The 7,010-nt window shown below is 37.8% G+C and overlaps 1 pseudogene; it reads left to right on the top strand.

The window, feature by feature from the left end:
- The first annotated feature begins 2,804 nt into the window (after window positions 1–2,804).
- LOC102132749 (small ribosomal subunit protein uS12-like) lies at window positions 2,805–3,317 on the top strand (annotated as a pseudogene).
- The last annotated feature ends 3,693 nt before the right edge of the window (window positions 3,318–7,010 follow it).

Below are 7,010 nucleotides of genomic sequence, written 5' to 3'. Positions count from 1 at the left end.
TCACAACACCTCTCCAGCAAGGGCGCAAAACTATGCTGAAGCTGAGATGATAACTGACAGGAGTAGTCTTCAGAAAGTGGGTAACAACGAACTTTGCTGAGCTGAAGGATTATGTTCTAACCCGATGTAAAGAAGTTATGAACCATGATAAAAGATTACAGGAACTGTTAACTAGAATAACCAGTCGAGAAAGAAACATTAATAATCAGATGGAACTGAAAAACACAGCATGAGAACTTCATGATGCAAACACAAGTATCAACAGCCAAATCGACCAGTGGAATAAAGACTATCAGAGCTTGAAGACTCTTCTGCTGAAATAAGGCAGGCAGACAAGATTAGAAGAAAAAAAAAAAAAAGACTGAAGAGGAACAAACAAAACCTCTGAGAACTATGGGATTATGTAAAAAGACTGAACCTATGACTGATTGAAGTACCTGAAAGATGGGGAGAATGGAACCAAGTTGGAAAACGTACTTCAGGATATCATCCAGGAGAACTTCCCCAACCTAGCAAGACAGGCCAATCAAATGCAGGAAATCCAGAGAACCCCAATAAGATACTCCATGAGAAGATCAACCCCAACACACATAATCATCAGATTCTCCAAGGTTGAAATGAAAGAAAAATGTTAAGGGAAGTCAGAGAGAAAGGCCAGGTCACCTACAAAAGGAAGTCCCTCAGACTAACAGCAAAACTCTCAGCAGAAACTCTGCAGGCCAGAAAAGATGGGGGGCCAATATTTAACATTCTTAAAGAAAATAATTTTCAACCCAGAATGTCATATCTGGCCACAGTAAGGTTCATAAGTGAAGGAGAAATAAAATCCTCTTCAGACAAGCAAGTGCTGAGGTATGTTGTCACCACCAGGCCTGCCTTGCAAGAGCTCGTGAAGGAAGCACTATGCATGGAAAGGAAAAACCATTAAGAACCACTACAAAAACACACTGAAGTACATAAACCAACAACACTATGAAGCAACTGCATTAACAAGTCTGCAAAATGAACCAGCCAGCATCATATACAAGGACACACATAGGCTCAAAATGAAGGAATGAGGAAAATTTACCAAGCAAATAGAAAACAGAAAAAAGTAGGGGTTGCAATCCTAGTTTCTGATACCAAAACCTGGCAGAGATACAACAACAAAAAAAGAAAACTTCAGGCCAATATTCCTGATGAACTTTGATGCAAAAATCCTCCATAAAATACTGGCAAACTGAATCCAGCAGCACACCAAAAAGCTTATTCACCGTGATCAAATCAGCTTCACCCTCAGGGTTGCAAGCCTAATTCAAAATATGCAAACCAATAAACGTAATTCATCACATAAACAGAACTAAAGACAAAAACCACACGATTATCTCAATAGACTCAGAGAAAAAAGACTCTTCAATAAAATTCAACATCCCTTCACGTTAAAAACTCTCAATAAACTAGGTATTAAAGGAATATGCTTCAAAACAATAAGAACCATTTATGACAAACCCACAACCAATATCACACTGAATGGGCAAAAGCTGGAAGCAGTCCCCTTGAAAACTGGTACAAGACAAGGATGCCCTCTCTCACTGCTCTTATTCAACATAGTATTAGAAGTTCGGGCCAGGACAATCAAGCAAGGCAAAGAAATAAAAGGTATTCAAATAGGAAAGAGAGGAAGTCAAATATTCTTTGTTTGCGAATAATATGATCCTATATCTAGAAAACCCCATTGACCCAGGCCAAAACCTTCTTAAGCTCCTCAGTAACTTCAGCAGAGTCTCAGGATACAAAATTAATGTGCAGAAAACAGAAGCATTACTAAGGACTAACAACAGACAAGCAGAGAGCCAAAACATGAATAAACTCCTATTCACAATTGCCACAAAGTGAATAAAATACCTAGGAATACAGCTAACAAGGGAAGTGAAATACCTCTTCAAGATGAACTACCAACCACTGCTCAAGGAAATCAGAGAAAACACAAGCAGATGGAAAAATATTTCATGTTCATGGATAGGAAGAATCAATATCATGAAAATGGCCATACTGCCCAAAGCCATTTATAGACTCAATGCTATTCCATTAAACTACCATTGACATCCTTCACAGAATTACAAAAAGCAACTATTTTAAAATTCATGTGGAACCAAAAAATAGCTCATATAGCCAGGACAATCCTAAGCAAAAGAACAAAGCTAGAGGCATCATGCTACCCAACTTCAAACTAGGATACAGTAACCAAAACAGCATGGTACTTGTACAAAAACAGGCATATAGACCAATGGAACAGAATAGATAACTCAGAAATAACACCACACCCATCTGAAATAACATCTACAACCATCTGATCTTTGACAAGCCTGACAAAAACAAGCAATGGGGAAAAGATTCCCTATCTAATAAATGGTGCTGGAAAAACTGGATAGCCATATCCATAAAACAGAAACTGGACCCCTTACTTATACCTTATACAAAAATTAACTCAGGGTGGTTTAAAGACTTAAATGTAAAACACAAAACTATAAAAACCCTAAAAGAAAATCTACGCAATACCATTCAGGAAATAGGCATGGGCAAAGATTTTATGATGAAATATCTGAAAGCTATACGATGAAAGCAACAATTAACAAATGGGATCCAATTAAACTAAAGAGCTTCTGCAGAGAAAAAAATATATATCATCAGAGTCAACAGACAACCTACAGAATGGGAGAAAATTTTGCAATCTACTCATCTGACAAAATTCTAATATCAAGAATCTACAAGGAACTTCAGCAAATTCAGAAGAATAAAACAACCCCATTAAAAAGTGGGCAAAGGCTTTTTCTCTCAGGCCGGTGGCGCCGACAGGATGGGCAAGTGTCGTGGACTTCATACTGCTAGGAAGCTCCGTAGTCACCGACGAGACCAGAAGTGGCATGATAAACAGTACAAGAAAACCCATTTGGGCACAGCCCTGAAGGCCTACCCTTTTGGAGGTGCTTCTCATGCAAAAGGAATCATCCTGGAAAAGTAGGAGTTGAAGCCAAACAGCCAAATTCTGTCATTAGGAAGTGTATCAGGGTCCAGCTGATCAAGAATGGCAAGAAAATCACAGCCTTTGTACCCAACGACGGTTGCTTGAACTTTATTGAGGAAAATGATGAAGTTTTGGATGCTGGATTTGGTCGCAAAGGTCATACTGTTGGTGATATTCCTGGAGTCCGCTTTAAGGTTGTCAAAGTAGCCAATGTGTCTCTTCTGGCCCTATACAAAGGCAAGAAGGAAAGACCAAGATCATACATTTTAATGGTGAAAACACTGTAGTAATAAATTTTCATATGCCAAAAAAAGTGGGCAAAGGACATAAACAAACACTTCTCAAAAGAAGACATAAATTCTGCCAACAAACATGAAAAAAAAATTTGCTCAACATCATTGATCATCAGAGTAATGTAAATCAAAACCACAGTGAAATACCATCTCATGCCATTCAGAATGGCAATTATTAAAAAGTCAAGGAACAACAGATGCTGGCAAGGTTGCAGAGAAATGGGAACACTTTTAGACTGTTGGCCAGAATGTTAATTAGTTCAACCATTATGGAAGGCAGTGTGTCAATTCCTCAAAGATTTAGAGCCAGAAATACCATTTGACACAGCAATCTTATTACTGCATGTATACCCAAAGAAATATAAATTATTCTGTTATAAAGGTACACACATGCATATGTTCAATGCAATGCTATTTACAATAGCAAAGAGATGGAATCAACACAAATGCCCATCAATGACAGACTGAGTAAAGAAAATATGGTACATATATGCCAAGGAATACTATGCAGCCATAAAAAGGAATGAGATCATGTCCTTTGCAGGGACATGGATGAAGCAGGAAGCCATTATCCTCAGCAAACTAATGCAGGAGCAGAAAACCAAACACTGCATGTCCTCACTTATAAGTGGGAGCTGAAAAATGAGAACACATGGACACACGGAGTGGAATAACACACACTGGGGCCTGTCAGGGGACAGCACGGGTGGGGAGAGCATCAGGAAAAATAGCTAATGCATGTCAGGCTTAATACCTAGTTGATGGGTTCATAGGTGTCGTAAACCACCATGGCACACATTTACCTATGTAACAAATCTGCACATCCTGCACATGTATCCCAGAACTTAAAAGTTTAAAAAAAATAGTAATACATCAAAACTAAGGTTAATTTGAAAATTAACCAATGTAGATTAACCAGTAAGTAAACAAAGTAGACAAGCCATGTGATTATTTCAATAAATACAAAAAAATGATAATATTCAATACCCATTTATTATCTAAAAGAAAAATCTTCCACACACTAGAGATAGCCAGAAATTTTCTTAATCTGATAATGGTTATCTACAAAAATGTTAATGATCCATATAACACGGTAAAATATTCACCATTTTCTCCTCCTGAGAATGGCAAGAACATAAGATGTCTACAGCCAACAATCCTATTAAAAAATTGGAGGACCGAGCTAGTTCAATAAAGCAATAAAAAAGTAAAAAGATTGAAAAAGAATTAGTAAAATTGTCGTTATTCACAAATGATATGATTTTTTTACATAGAAAGCTCAAATTAATTCTCAAACCATTAGAGATAGTAAGTAAATTTAGGAAAGTTGCTGGGTATAAGACCAACATACCTTGCTTTATATTTATCCCAAGAAGGCAGAATGTTACCTTTCCCAGTCAATAGGTAGGATGTTGATGTCAATGGCACTCTACATAACTAAATAATTTGGAAGAAAACTTGTTATTCACACAAGGGATTCCTGAAATGGGAATGAGGGTACAAGCAGGTCTCAGCAGGCCTCTGTGGGTTGGGCCTATATAGTAGCAAGGGGGTGGGACTGGAGAAATAGTCCCAAGTGACAGCTGGTGGTTTGCCAGCTTTGACTTTCCCACAGGTGCCATAAAAGGACATTCACTTGGGCTTTCTTACCAATCTGTCCTGATATGGAGCAAAAGGGAAAAGGGAGGTGGGGTTTGGAAGAAGTCAGAAGTCAAACATGAAAACATGGAATCAGACTCTGTGCTACATAACCCAAATAAATCATATGCTTGTATACCAGTAAACGTCACTTGGAAAATGAAATTTAAAAGAAATATGATTTATAAGATCATCAAAATGCATCAAACACCTGGGGAGAAATGTAACAAAAGATTAAAAGATCTTCATTCTGTGAAAACTACTAAGCATTAGGAGGAAAATTTTTAAAGAACTTAATAAATAGAGGGATATGCTATATTAATGAATGTTATGATTCATTGTTGTTAAGATGTGAATTCTCCCCAAATTGATCTATAGATGTCATTTAATCCCAATAAAAATCCCAGCAGGTGTTTCATGGAGACTGACAAAACTACTAATGAATATAGAATCTGAGTCAGAAGATTTAGCTTGGTGATCATAACGGCAGGTATTATAATATTGAACTGAAATTACCTATTGAATTCATCCCATGATGGGAAACAGAGTTTCCAAAAGAAACAAACACTGGTTTTGAAGATTAGTGTACACTTTCTTCTGCAGACACTGCTGAAGATGCTGTGTCCACATTTCTACTTCAACTCTTTTCTCTTCTTCCAGGGTGGCCAATCTCCCATTTGATGGACATATTAGTCCCTTTTAAACCAGTATGATATATTGGTCCCCTTTAAGCCAGTATATTATGCTCCACAAACTCAGGGTGCAAATGAGGTCACAATGAATTTTAACGAATAGCTTAATCTCTTTCCCCATCCTTAACCTTATTATCAGGGAAAAAAAGAGTCTCTCTTTTCAGGTTTTTCGTCTCCCCACCCACTCCCAATTTATCAAATAACTTTTGAGCACACTGCATGCAAAGAGTTCTTCCAAAAACAATGCGAGGCAAGGAGTGGGCTGGAGGTTGCCACTGCTTTTTCTTCTGGCTTCCATGTGGTACACCAGCACAAATGTAATCCTGCAATCAATGTGCCCATGATTGCTTGGAACCCATGAGAAGGTTTACATCCACGCTGCAGAAGAGCCTAGGAAGGTTGTAATATGTTTAAATTTATAATCCAGTGCTCAGCTAGTATTCCCCAAGTATATTCATTTTGCAGGAAAAAAATTGGTTTAGAGAATACTCTAGCATCAGAAATAGATTGTACTCAATTCAGAACCCCCGTCATATCTTTATACCATGGTGTGGGCCTGGTTTACTAACCTAAGCAACTACTTACCTAAGCCCCACTATTGACTGACCACATTTTCTCACCTCCTCCTTCCATTTCCTTGAACAAAAACAATGTTTTTAAAAAGTGCTCTTCAGAGTGCAGTCCAGGAACCTGCAGTATCAATTTCACCTGGGAGTTTGTAGGAAATGCAGATTCTCATGTCCAGTTCCTAACCTTCTGAGTAAGAAACTCAAAAGGTGGGAACTAGGAATATGTGTTTAACAAGCTTTCCAGTTGATTCTTTTCCACAATGAAGCTTGCCTGGCACTGTTTAAAGGTGATTTGATATCTCTACCTACAATGAGACAGGTTTTTTCATAATTTCAAACAGGTTACAGTTCTCACTATGTCAAGTCCATTCTATGTCTTTACCTACCGATTTCTGCTCTGTGTAACTCTTTAATGCTCTTAGCCATTGGAATATTTGGAAAGTACAACCAGTTTCTGAAATAAAACTTTACATTAGAGAAACACACACTCATGGAAATCCAAGGTATTGTACAAAAGAAAGTGACCCTTTACCCTATAGTCACCTATTAGTCTAAACTGAGTCATTTTGGTGTGAGGGATAGAAGCCATAATTCTTGAATGGACTGCCCTTTTCTCTCTATTGCAATTCTGTGTCTGTCTTTTAAAAAAATCCTCCTTCCCTCTGCCATACCCTGCATCCTCATTGTCTCCCTATACACACTCAACTTAATTAATATCATGTGTAATACAATCTGCCACAAGGAACCCAGGAATACTTGGTAAGTCATAAAACTGGCATTGCTAATTCTCTCTATATTATGCTCTTGGTTTTAG

The sequence above is a fragment of the Macaca fascicularis genome, chromosome 11, assembly GCF_037993035.2.
Source record: "Macaca fascicularis isolate 582-1 chromosome 11, T2T-MFA8v1.1".
NCBI classification, from domain to species: domain Eukaryota; kingdom Metazoa; phylum Chordata; class Mammalia; order Primates; family Cercopithecidae; genus Macaca; species Macaca fascicularis.
This window is presented reverse-complemented; position numbering and strand designations above follow the sequence as displayed.